Below are 13,781 nucleotides of genomic sequence, written 5' to 3' on the forward strand. Positions count from 1 at the left end.
ATGAGGTTACCCATACAAGCGGCATCAATCAAAGCCTTATTAAATTTTTAAGATCCTAGTTATCGGTGTTTTACCTTCAGGAACATCGATATGACACCTACCCTGGAGGAATTGTTACGATGTCGCGGTCGCACAAATTAATTACCCTAGCTTCAAACACAACACACAAGATAGATAGTATAGAGCAAGCAAGGGGTCGATCCCACGAGGAAGATTCAAGTTAGATTTTTATGCTAGATGATATGTAATTTGGGGGGGTTTGGACGTTATCTAGGCTAAAGCAAAAGAAAACAGAAAACTATCAAACTAAATTTAATAAAATCAGAAAATTATCAAGAGAACAAACCTTGGTCACAAGCACACATCCACCTACAGAAATCAGAACTGATCATGGAAACGAAACATCAATTTATATTCTGAATATTTATCGCTTCTTAACATTGGTTAGTTAACGGATCCGCCGTATAACTAGCCATAACCATCAAACATCCACAGTGTTCGCACTAGTAATTTAATTCAATGGCAGCCTTAAGAACTAGATAAGTTGATTAATCAAGAAAACATAATTGTCCGCAGTCTATGTTTGATTTGATTGAATGTTCTCCCTAAGATTAATAACGTAGATCCGCCACAATTATTAAACTCAGTTGCTTCACAAGTTCATATACCACAACTCCGGTTTTGATATCAAACTTAACAATAGATTGTCTACAATAATAACTTAGAGTCCGCTCTAGCAATTAAAATAAACAATCATAGAAAAAATAAGCATAGGAGAACAAACATATTCATCATATAAACTGAAAAGAAAAGGTAAAATAAATCTCACAGTTCTTGAAATCCGAAGGTTTCCGTGTCCTTGCAACCAAGAAAAAGTGTTTAGCCTTGCATGTTTGTTGAACAACTAATCAAAAAGAAGGAAGAATGCATAATTTAGGGTTTCTTAGAGGAAGGGGGCGTTTTTCTCTCCTTGGCTGGCTGCCCCACTTCTCTTCTCTCATTCTTTTTATATCCTAGGAAACCCTAGGTCTCTATTTTACAAAATAGTCCTCCATTAAGTAGACTGTTAACATTTAAGTACTTCAATAACTATTTTCCTAAAAAAGAAGAAATAGCCTTGCATGAAATCTTCAAGCTTTGACTTAGAGGAGCTAAATTACTGAAATAAAAACTTGGATATTGGTTTAGATGCTTCGGAACGTAATTTGGACTCGTTTCTTCACGAAACCTGTTTGCTGGCAGAATTCAGATGTCATCTTTGAAAAATCATATCTCCCTCATATGACATCCTTTTTGGCTGAAATTTTGAGCGTTTATATAACTTTGAGTCATGAATCCAAAAAAATTGAGTTTGCATAAATTGGACTTCTGTAGCTCCAGATATTCAAGTTGGAATGGACGAAGGTCAACACTGGCAGATTGCGAGATTTGACTTTGAAGGCTGCGATTTCCATGCTCTTCCTTATTTTATTTTCTTGCCTTAGATGTCCAGAAAGGTATGGATGTTACCTTTTTAATTCCACTGGAATCACTTCATTTCAACCTCTAGAGCTCACGCTCTGCACAAAACATCGACTGAAGGTCAAATCTGCCAATTATCTCCAATTTACTCCTTTTTGCATCTTTCATCCAAAAGTGCCTTCAAAACATAAAACAAAGAATATCAAGGCATTTTATATATAAAACATAGGCAAAACACTAGTTAAATGTGGGTGAAACTATTGAATAATATGGTTGCATCAGGAATACCATAGGATTCTAGATTTTCCAAATAACAGCCACAAGATCTACCTTAGGCGAAGATTTGAAGACACAGCTTCGGAGGTAGTCAGTTTATTAGGCCTATAAAAGATCAGCCAATGTAGAGTCATTGATGGGGGTTTTAAATGGAAGGTCATTGAAGCCCGAATGAAGAAAAATGTTGAAGAAGGCAAGTTAGGAGATGAACAATACAGGTTGGTGGCCTTCGCCATCTTTGGACTAGTATTATTCCCATCCAAAATCAGAGTCATCATTTTAGAAGCCGCAAATGTCTTCATAGAATACGAGCATGACCGAATCAATCCCTCTTCAGCCATTTTGGGAGAATCCATGTTATCACTCAACCATTGCAGAACGCATAGAAAAGGAGCCATGAGATGTTGCATCCCTATATTGATTTATGGATTATCAGTCATATCGAAACACCAAAGGACATCTTTAACAACTTCTAGTGGTTTGACCTGCGACCATTAAAAGTTACCATAGATGAGACTTGGAAGAACTGGGATGAGAAAACATGGATGGATAAATATGCAGCATTGCCGAGCAACTTCAAATGGAAAGCACCGTGGATGAACAATGCCATATGTACAAGGAGTTGTGGAAGCAAGATATGGGTTCCCTTAATCGGTGTAACCAGATACATCAGTTATGCACCCGTACTTGTAACAAGGCAGTTGGGTGGAATGCAGTATGCACCAAGAACTCTGGGTTTAGCCGATTTAATAGGTTTATTCAAGCACCAACCATTCCTCGATGAGATGGAACTTATCCGACAAGACTGGGAAAGACCCCTATTGGTAAAAAGGGAAGAAGAAAGCAATTTTGAAATGTCATTTAGCCAGAATTATACAGTTAGGAGGAATGAACAGCTTTCTAAAGTGAGGGGCTTCTCAACACCAAAACATCCAGAATTAGTAATAGAGCAACCAAAATGGAAAAGGATTGATAATGAGGAAGAGTTAAGAAAGCAGCTAGAACGATGTAGAATTGATCTCAGCAAAAGCAAAGGGTAGCAACAACTACTGGAAAATCAGTTAGAGGAAGAAAATATGATGAGGAATTACTTGAACTAGCAATTGGAAAAATAGGATAAGCAGTTAACATCTTTAAAAGAATGGCAGAAAAGGGCCGAGGCAGCTGAAGAAATAACAAAAGGGGTCCAGACTGAGTTAAAGAATCAAATAACTAAATATGATGAGCTGGTTAACAAGAATGGGCTCACAGAAAATAAGGTTAAGAGATCTATAATAGGTTAGCGATGTACAAGGCTCTTTTTCTATTTTAGTTTTGTATGAGCAACTGTTATTTATAAGAAGGCCATGACCTATCTTTTTTTCTAATGTGTTTTGGTAAGCTACTATGACAAGAACTTGGCAAACCCTCCTTTACAACAATCAATTCAACTCAGAAATCTTGCCTAAAGGATTACAAAAGTCATGAATCAACTCTAAAATTCACATCGCATGTGCATCATATTTTCATCACGCATTTGTTTTTAATTTATCATATGCATTCCAAATTGTGAAACATAGGTCCCATATCCAAAGTCTACCACACCCAGTCCAGATCAAGGATAGAGAACGAAGAAAGAGCTCACTTAGAGTCACTTATCAGACTGAGTTAGAATCCATAAAAAATGAAGTTGTTCGACTGACGGACCTACTCGAGCAATTTTTAAGAGCTAAGAATGGGGAAGGAACATCCTTACAACCGCCTGCAGAAGCGCCAGCAGCTCATATCCCTCAAACATCTCAAAACCAGGGAGCAAATTCAGCCAATGAACAACACTTTGTGCCCATCACCCCTATCCAGCCAACTCATGCTCTAACCACCATGGACTTAACGGCGGAGGGAACCCCAGATAATAGGTCTACCAGTTTGATGGACCATGACAAGTTGTTTGCTTTAGAAGAAAGATTAAGGGCAGTTGAGGATAATGATTGGTTTGACCCTATACGAGTAGCCGAAGTATGTTTGGTACCAAACATCGTGGTGCCAAAGAATTTCAGGATACCAAATTTCATTAAGTACACCGGTTTGGAATGCCCAAACACTCACCTTCGATCCTATTACAACAAAATGGCAAAAGTAATCCTCGATGATAAATTACTAATCTATTTCTTTCAAGATAGCCTCGCAGGATCTGCTTTGAGCTGGTACATGAGGTTATACAGTGTCAGGATCAAGAGCTGGAGAGATTTGGTGGAGGCTTTCCTTAAGCAGTACAAGTTTAACTTGAAATCGCTCCAGATCGAACAAGTCTAATGTCAATGGAAAAAAGGAGCCAAGAGTCAGTATGGGCTTATGCTCAAAGGTGAAGGGATGAGGCAACACATGTCCAATCCCCTTTAATAGAAACAGAGATGGTGACCATGTTTGCAAATACCTTCAAGGCACCTTATTATGAGCACCTAATGGGTAGCTCATCTCAGCATTTCTACAATGCGGTATGTGTAGCTAAAAGGATAGAGCAAGAGATTAAAGCTGGACGCATAGCTGAGCCATTGGAGAATAAGGTTTTTATTGGAAGGAAGCGGGAAGGTGACGTTAACAACTTGGAAGGTGGGTACAAGGGCAAGAGAGTGGATTCACGTAACCCACAAATACCTACCTCTCAATTTTCCCACGTGAACTTTAGCAAACCTTTTTCCCCTAATCGAACAAATAACCAGTCAAACAACCAAAACAACCACCAAAGACCAAATACAAGATACATTTCAGAACAACTACCGCCATTACCCATGCTTTTGAAAGACATGTATGCCAAACTGTTGAGCATTGGGCACATAGCTCCTATCCTTGCACTACCAGTGCAACCACCATTCCCAATCTGGTACAAGCCCGAGTTGACTTGCGAGTACCATGCTGGGAATTCCGGGCATGGGATTGAAACCTGCTATGCTTTCAAGAAGAGGTTGTTGGAGCTCATCAAGATAGGATACACACCCAATGTTAATTCAAACCCATTGCCTAAACATGCCGCAAGTAATAGTGGAGTGGGCATGATAGAAGTTGGGAATCAAAGCAAGGCGTTGAAGGTTTCCATGAAGAAGTTGTACGAAATGTTAGTACAATCAGGATTTCTAGAGATAAATGTTGAATGCCATTTGGAGGGATGTGAGTATTATGAGTTCCATGGAAAGGTGGGACATCATATTAAGGATTGCATCAAGTTTCGCGAAAAGATTGCGAAAATGCTGATAATGGGGGAGTTGAGGATTGAATCCATGGAGGGCAGTCATGAGGTGAGTATAATTGAAGGTCAAGATAAGATGACAGGAGTATGTAGGGTCCAACCAATAGCTAATGGGCCACCAAAGTTAATCTTGGTTAAACATTCCTACACAAAAGGAAATCACAATGCCATGCCTTATAATTATGGCTACGCCTCCAACATTCAAGCTCCTCTTCCTTTGTTCCAAACTGAGATCAGTGGTTTGACTCGGAGTGGCTGGTGCTTCATGCCTGAGGAGTTGCGGAAAACAAAAGGCAAATAAGTGGTAGATCTTGACAAAACACTAGAAGTTAATAAGCTAGTAACTAAAAAGGAGACGAATGAATTTTTGAAGTTGATAAAGCATAGCGAATATTGCATAGTAGATCAACTAAAAAAGACTCTAGCAAGGATCTCCCTTATGTCCTTGATACTCAACATAGCGAATATTGCATCAAAACGCTTTGCAAAAGGTATTGAATGAGGCGTATGTGCCCTAAGACATCGAACATAAAACTATGGAGCATCTGGTGGGGAGGATCTACGCCACTAATTACCTATACTTCACGGCTGATGAACTTGATGCTAAAGGTATCGGACATAACAAGCTCTTATACATTACTATTAGGTGCAACGACTACCTCATAGGAAAGGCGCTCGTCGACAATGGCTTGGCTTTTAACGTGTTGCCAAAGCACATTCTGTAAGAAATGTTGATCGATGAATCTCATATGAAGCAGAGTACTATGATGGCCAGAGCATATGACGGCCCGCCTAGGCCAATAATTGGGACTTTAGAAGTAGAGATGTATGTGAGGCCACAAATGTTCCTGGTGACGCTTCAAGTTATGGATATCCACCTTTCCTATAGTATGTTGTTAAGGAAGACCTTGGATGCATGCAGCGGGGGTGGTAACTTCATCCTTACACCAATGCTTGAAGTATATCATGAATGGGATGTTGGTAACTGTCAAAGCTGAGGAGACAGTATCTATGATAAAAAATGTGGCCATACCTTTCATCGAGGCGGAGGATTGCAAGGATAACAATATCCATGCTTTTGAGATTGTGAACACGGAATGGGTGCCTGAGAACACAATACTAAGAAGGCCAAGGATCTAAAAAGCAACAAGGATGGCAACTCAATGCTTTTTGGAATGTGGGATCCCATTTCAGTATAACCCTATCACCGAGGTACCAGAAAGGGTTAATCCGATAAAAATGAAATATGTTGATCAAAGATTTGGGCTGGGGTATAAACCTAACAAAGAGGATCATTGGTGGGCTACTGGTCGGAAAAGGGGAAAAAGAATGGCTAGAATTGAAAGAAGAGAGCCTAAAGAAGAAAAGCTAGAAATCCCTCCCCTTAGAGTGTCATTCCTAAAAGTTGCGTATGTAATGCAACCTGATAAAAGAGTAGAAAGCCTTGGGAAAGAACTATCAAATATGAGCATAAACATCTTGGAGGAAAATAAGGTAGAAGGAGGTGATATGAAGACAGTAGCGGGAAAGTGAGATGAAGCGCTACCACAACTGACTGTCTACACACTAGAAGAAGTCTCCGCCAAGACCTTTGTGCGTAAGTTGGCTCAGGGTGAGAAGTTTCAGAACTGGGTGACCCAAGAAGCTCTAGTAGTTTTCAAAATGTAAATCAACTTTGTTTGCCTTAACATGCTTTTGTCATTGCTTTTGTTTGCTTTTATTTTCTCTAGTTGATAATCAAGGCTCATGATGTCAGCTAGATTTTGTGTTTGTCACTGAGCCCACCTTTTCTTTAAATAACTGATGAGATCATGCACTTTTTAAAATTGTCTTTTTTATGCATTTACACCATACACTTCCCACTTTCAGAAATCCTGAAAGCGGATCTCCTACAACATCACATACACTTAGCATCAAGAATAAATGGCCAAACGTGAATGAACATGTGATAGCTATGGAAGAAGAAAAGTGGGATGAAAGCAATATCAATGATTTCACCAAACTAGTGGAACAATGTGAACAGACTTGAAAGCCCGCCATAGAGGAACTCAAAACCATAAATGTGGGCGGTGATCAGCTCAGGAAAGAGTTGAAAATAGGTACCTTAATTACTTCTGAATAAAGGACGGAAATGATTGCCCTATTACAAGAATATTCAGATGTTTTTGCTTGGTCTTATAAAGAGATGCCTGGCTTGGATACAAATATTGTAGTACACAAGATACCATTGGAAGAAGGTTGTAAACCAGTCAAGTAGAAGCTGAGGAGGGCCCACCCGGATATTTGGATCAAGGTCAAGGCAGAACTCGAGAAGCAGTGGAATGCTAGCTTTCTAGAAGTAGTTAGATATCCACAATGGGTATCTAACATTGTTCTTGTGCTTAAGAAGGAGGAGAAGATTAGAGTTTGTGTGGACTTTCAGAATTTGAATAGAGCTAGCCCTAAGGATGATTTTCTTGTACCACACATAGATGTTTTAGTGGACAACGCTGCCCAAAGTTCCACATATTTTTTTATGAACGGTTTTTCAGGATACAATCAGATAAAAATGGCTCTAGAGGATAAGGCGAAAACAACTTTTGTCACACCTTGGGGGACATATTGCTATAAGGTCATGCCATTTGGTTTGAAGAATGTAGGAGCAACCTATCAAAGAGCAATGATGACTCTGTTCCATGACATGATGCATAAGGAAATTAAGGTGTATGTAGATGATATGATTGCTAAGTCCAAAAAGGGAGAAGATCATGTTGAGGTTTTGAGGAAGTTATTTGAGAGGTTGAAGAAGTATGAATTAAGGCTCAATCCTGCAAAATGTTCATTCGGAGTTAAATCAGGTAAGCTGTTGGGATTTGTGGTAAGTAATAGAGGTATAAAGGTGGATCCAGATAAAATAAGGGTCATTCAAGCTATGTCATCCCCTAAGATGGAGAAAGAAGTAAGGGGATTCTTGGGAAGGTTAAAAATAACTCGTTTTATAGCTCAATTAACAACAACTTGTGAACCTATATTCCAACTACTAAGGAAAAAGAATCCTGGAACCTGGAATGAGGAGTGTGAGGAGGCATTCAATAAAATCAAACATTATTTACAAAATCCACCTTTACTGGTTCCTCCGGTGTCAAGAAAACCTTTGGTATTATATCTAACGGTAACCAAAGTAGCCATGGGATGTGTATTGGGTCAGCATGATGAAACTGGAAGGAAGGAAAGAGCTATTTATTACCTAAGTACGAAACTCACCAAATGTGAGTCTAGATACACTGAGATAGAAAGGTTGTGTTGTGCGCTGGTATGGACGACAAAGAGATTACAACATTATATGTTATACTATACCACTTGGTTGATTTCAAAAGTGGATCTTCTAAGGTATATTTGTAACAAACCCTTTCTCTCAAGCCGAATTGCAAAGTGGCAGGTTTTATTAGAAGAATATAACATAGTGTATATGACAAGGAAAGCCGTAAAAGGAAGTGCAATTGCGGACCATCTGGCTGATAATGCTGTTGAAGATTACGAACCTTTGGATTTTGATTTCCTCGATGAAGATATATTGTCAATAGAGAAAGAAGAAGAGAAGACAAATTGGTGGACCATGTTTTTTGATAGGGTAGTGAATGTATATGGTAACGGGGCCGGTGTGGTAATAATCTCTCCTAATAAGAAACAGTATCCGGTTTCGGTTAAACTGCATTTCGAGTGCACCAACAATATAGCTGAGTATGAAGCTTGTTTCCTCGGTTTAGAAGCTGCATTAGAGATAAAGATAAAAAAGATAGATGTATATGGGGATTCAATGTTGATTATTTGTCAGGTTAAAGGGGAATGGCAAACCAAGGAAGAAAAGTTGAGGCCATACCAGGAATACCTATCCACACTAGCAAAAAAATTTGAAGAGATTAAATTCACCATTGACTTCGAGCATAAGGTACAACCTGTACACATTGACATTAGAAATGACCCAGCTCACTGTTGCTTAATTGAAAGAGAGATAAATGGAAAGCCTTAGTATTACGATATCAAGAATCTTGTGCAAAATCACGGATATCCGGTGGGAGCCTCTAAAATGGATAAATGGATAAGAAAACCCTAAGAAGATTGGCCATAGATTTATATTTAGATGGAGAGATTTTATATAAAAGATCATTTGACGAAACCTTGCTAAGGTGTTTGAATGAGACAGATGCTAGAAAGGCATTGTGAGAGGTCCATGAAAGGATTTGTTCAACTCATGCTAGCGGGCATATGATAGCAAGAAAAATACAAAAGGGCTGGTTATTTTTTGATGACATTGGAGAAAGACTGCATCGATTATGTCAGGAAATGTCACAAGTGTCAAGTTTATAGTGATAAGGTCAATACGCCTCCAACTCCTCTATTTAATCTAATATCTCACTGGCCATTTGCAATGTGGGGAATTGATGTGATCGGTCCTGTTAACCTAAAAGCTAGCAATGGGCATATATTCATCCTCGTGGTTATTGACTACTTCACAAAATGGATGGAAGCTAATTCGTTTGCCCACGTAACACAGAAGGTAGTGAAGAGGTTTGTAGAAAAGGACCTGATTTATCGATATGGTCCTCCGAAAAAAATAGTGACTGATAATGCATAGAATTTCAATGGCAAAATGATAGTGGAGTTGTGTACTAAATAGAAGATCAAGCATTCGAATTTCTCGTCATACCGACCAAAAATGAATGGCACAGTAGAAGCCGCCAATAAGAATATTAAATAGATTATTCAGAAAATGGTAGTCACATATAGAGATTGGCATGAGATGTTGCCATTTTCTCTCCATGCATACTGCACCACAGTTAGGACCTCGACAGGGACTATCCCATATTCTCTGGTGTACGGTATGGAGGCAGTGATGCTTTTGGAAGTGGAAATCCCATCGTTAAGAGTATTGATGGATTCCGAACTAGAAGAGGCTGAATGGGCCAAAGTGATATACGAACAACTAAACCTGATCAGTGAAAAGAGGATGGCTGCAATATGTCATCATCAACTTTACCAAAATTAAATGGCCAAGGCATACGATAAGAAGGTTAGACCATGTTTTTTTCAAGAAAGGGATCTAGTGTTGAAGAAAATATTGTCTTTACCAGGAGAAGATCAAAGCAAATGGGCACCAAATTACGAGGGTCTTTACGTAGTAAAGAAGACATTCTCAGAAGGAGCTTGAAGTTGGCTAGAATGGATGGAGGAGACCTAGCTAGACTTGTGAATTTCGACTCTGTAAAGAGATATTATGCTTAATGTATGCTCCCAAAACAATAAAGTGAAGTTTGGTCATTGATTTCTCTTTGTAAAGAGCCTTTTTTTCATTGCATTGATCTCACAAAACTTAATTTGTTTTCTAGAAAGAAGAATCTATATATAAAAAAAAATCTTCAGTATAAGAACAGAGTTTATCAATCCTAACAATATGCATCCCTTCACTCTCTAAAAAGTTTATCGTTAGTGGTCCCCTTTTGAACTAGAATGAATTTCTTCTTTATAAAAGTCCGAACTAAAATCACAACACCCCCACACTGGGGGCAATAAGAGATATTTCATGAAAAGTTTTACGTATTTGAAACGGGATGAAAGCCTGTAGATTCGAAAACAATAAGCTAAAGCATTTGACAAGAGCATGACAAAGAAGGCAATGACAAATCATACATTTTTGAAAAAAAGCTACTTGTAAAAAGTCAAAGACTTCTTCTCAAAGATATGATAGGTAAAAAGAGGCAGCACAAAAAATGAATCTAGCATACGACTTCAAAGGCAAGCTCATGTCAAGAGAGAGTTTCATACAATAGAAGAAGATGATGGGACCTATGTTTCAAAGCCAGGTAAGAATGCATGTATGGAATCTAACCCTAAATCAATGCATGAATGTTTTTTTGAATTGTTATAGGAGGAATCCTTAATGTAATCCAATAAGATTGTGGACGAAAAGAGAATCATTGAGTTGATGATAGCAAAGAATCACGGTTTTGATTCTGGAATAATAATAAAGTGAGAAGAACCTATTAGGAAATTTTCAAAAGAAAAAGAAAGGAACCTTGCCATCAGGAAGAACAAACATAGATTTTTTGGTTTTGGTTACAAATATAGATTTTTTGGTTAAAAGAGGTCGCCAGAAGGAATCTCGGATGGAATTCCAAGTTAATCTAACCGAAGTTAGAATTCAGAGGATCGCCAGATTGGAATCTCAAGATGACTAAGTTTTGATCTTAGTTTTGAGTTGAAGGGGATTGTTGTAAAGACAAAGTTTCAAATCATCAAGCTTCGACAAGATTATTTTCGAAACTTCAGTTTTGTTTATCTTTATAAAACTTACTACGCAAAACCCCTGCTCCGTAAATAATATAAAGAGGAGGCATCTGTTATAACCCATTTTTGGTTCCCCACATAAAAAATAATGATAAAAATAATTAAAAAATAATAAATACATAATAAAAAAATAAATATATATATATATGGTCGGAAGAAGTTGTAAAAATAATAATAACAGTAGGAGGTTGGATCGCTCAGAAAATTGTCAGAAAAATTGATTAAGGAGGTTCAAAAATACAAGGATGGAAATTTTTACGATATATACTTGAATGAGGAGAGCCGTGTTGGAAAAGAAAATTCAATTTGGGCAGAAAAGCCCAAAATTAGATGTTTATAGACTCAATTGGATTTTATTGAAGGTTTAATTAAATTTATAGAGGGTTTGATTGCAAGAAAAATTAATTTTTAAGTCAATTTGGGTTTTAATTGGAAGAAATTAAAGTTTTGGGGTCAAATTATAATTTTTTAGAGTTGATTTGGTCAAATCAAGGGCTTAATTGCATAAATATATAAGTTTGATGGCCAATTAGGGACTTAATTGAAGAAATCCGAAACCAAGGACCAAACTGGAAAAGGCTCGTAAAGATAGAGACTGAAATTGATCGAATCAGGGATCAAATTGAAGAAATTTGAAGTTTATTAATCAATTGAGGGTCAAAATGCACAAATTCAAAACCAATGACTAAAGTGAAAAATGCGGCCAACTATAGGGGTGGCGATTAAATTTGGCAGGGATACAATTGAATTGATTCTTAAAATAAAAGTTACATTTGAGGACTTAAATGAACAAAGGATAAATTAAGGACTAATTTGGAAGTGGACGTGTTGGCACCATATTTAAATGAAATGGCGCGTTTTGTCCAAAACGACGTCGTTTCATGTTAAAAAAGAGAGAGAGAGAGAGAGAACAGAACAATGTCGTTTTGAGTGACACTGTTCCTCCTTCTTCTTCCCCTAGATGTGCAGCAGAGGAAGATAAAAGCTTTTGTTTTTTCTTCTTTACCCCTTCCTGTCGCTTGCCCTGCTAAAACCTGAAGCCACATGCCTTTTCATGATGAGAAAACAGGGGAGTCGCGCCCTGCTAGCCACGCCCACTAGCCAACTAACCCAGCGTTGTGGCAAGGTAGTAAAGCCCTGCTCCCCATGTGCAGCAATAGGACGGCAATAGGGACACCCCCACTCCCTTTGCCCTATAAATACCACCCAACACTAACACAAAAAGGGGGACCGAAAAGGAAGAGAGGACGGAGAGAATAGAAAGAGAGGAAACGAAATAGAGAGAGGAAGGAAAGAATACGGGGAAGCTTGAAACATGGGAGGGAATTTAAGAAAAAATAAACAAGGAGTACAAAGGGAGAAACCACTTGACAACGAAAAAAGAGAAAGAAAAACACAAAACACTAGAGGAGAGGGGAAGAGTAGGAACCTCTCTCTCCGCTGCTTGAAACAGCAGCGCCGCTGCTTGGAGCTGCTGTTCGTAAGACACGACACCGCCACCAGCCTCCACCATAGCACCATCAGCGAAGCAATCAGACTAGCAAGGCACCGCCTCCTCCATGCCAGGTAACTTTTCTTCCCCCTCCATTTTTTTTCTTTCATCTTTTACTTCATTTGTTATGCATACAGAAGGATGGGAGGGGGAAAATAATTCCCCCCCCCCTATTTTTTTTTCTTTTTGGGCCAGGCTGGTTCTGGCCCAGCCCTGATGTCTAGGCTGGGTCCGGCCTAGACTAAAAAACAGAGAGAACTATTGGGTCGAGATCGGCCCAACCCTTTTGGGCTGAGTCCTACCCAATTAGCTAGGTCAGCCCAGCCCACATAATTGTAATATTATATATTATAATGTTATATATATATATATATATATATATATATATATAATTAAAAGTTCTGAAAAATCCTTAAAAATGTTTGTTGATTTTCCTGCATATTTTTTATCAAAATTGCTTAATACTGGTTTGTATTTTTATACCGTAAAGATACAAATTCAGTATTAAAATATCTAGTTTTCATCGAAACATTGCAAAAAAACTTATAAAACAAAAAAAATATTTTGTTTTTTATGCATGCAGTCAAGTCTCTTGAAAATAAGAAAAATCATCACATCATATTTTCATACAACAACAAAAATCATATTGTTTTTATACATTAAACACAAAAAAATTCAAAAAATATTTTATCATGCACTTTGGCTTTAATAACAAGTTTGTTATAGCCATGAGAACTAGGCCAATATTTCAAAAATTCTCAAAAAATATTTTTGTCTTCTTTTAGTATATGAGATTACGAATTTATACATAAAATATATTCCTGATATTAAAAATGTAGTTTTATATATATATATATAGACGTTAGAACGCCTAGGTTTTTACCCGATAAGATAAGAACCTCCTTATTAAGAAGGACTTTTCTTAAACCTTAGATAGATCAACAATTAGAAATATAATAACACCTTAGCTTTTTATCAGACAATCAAACAATGCAGCTTACCTTA

This window comes from Populus nigra, chromosome 1, assembly GCF_951802175.1.
Source record: "Populus nigra chromosome 1, ddPopNigr1.1, whole genome shotgun sequence".
Classification (NCBI taxonomy): Eukaryota; Viridiplantae; Streptophyta; class Magnoliopsida; order Malpighiales; family Salicaceae; genus Populus; species Populus nigra.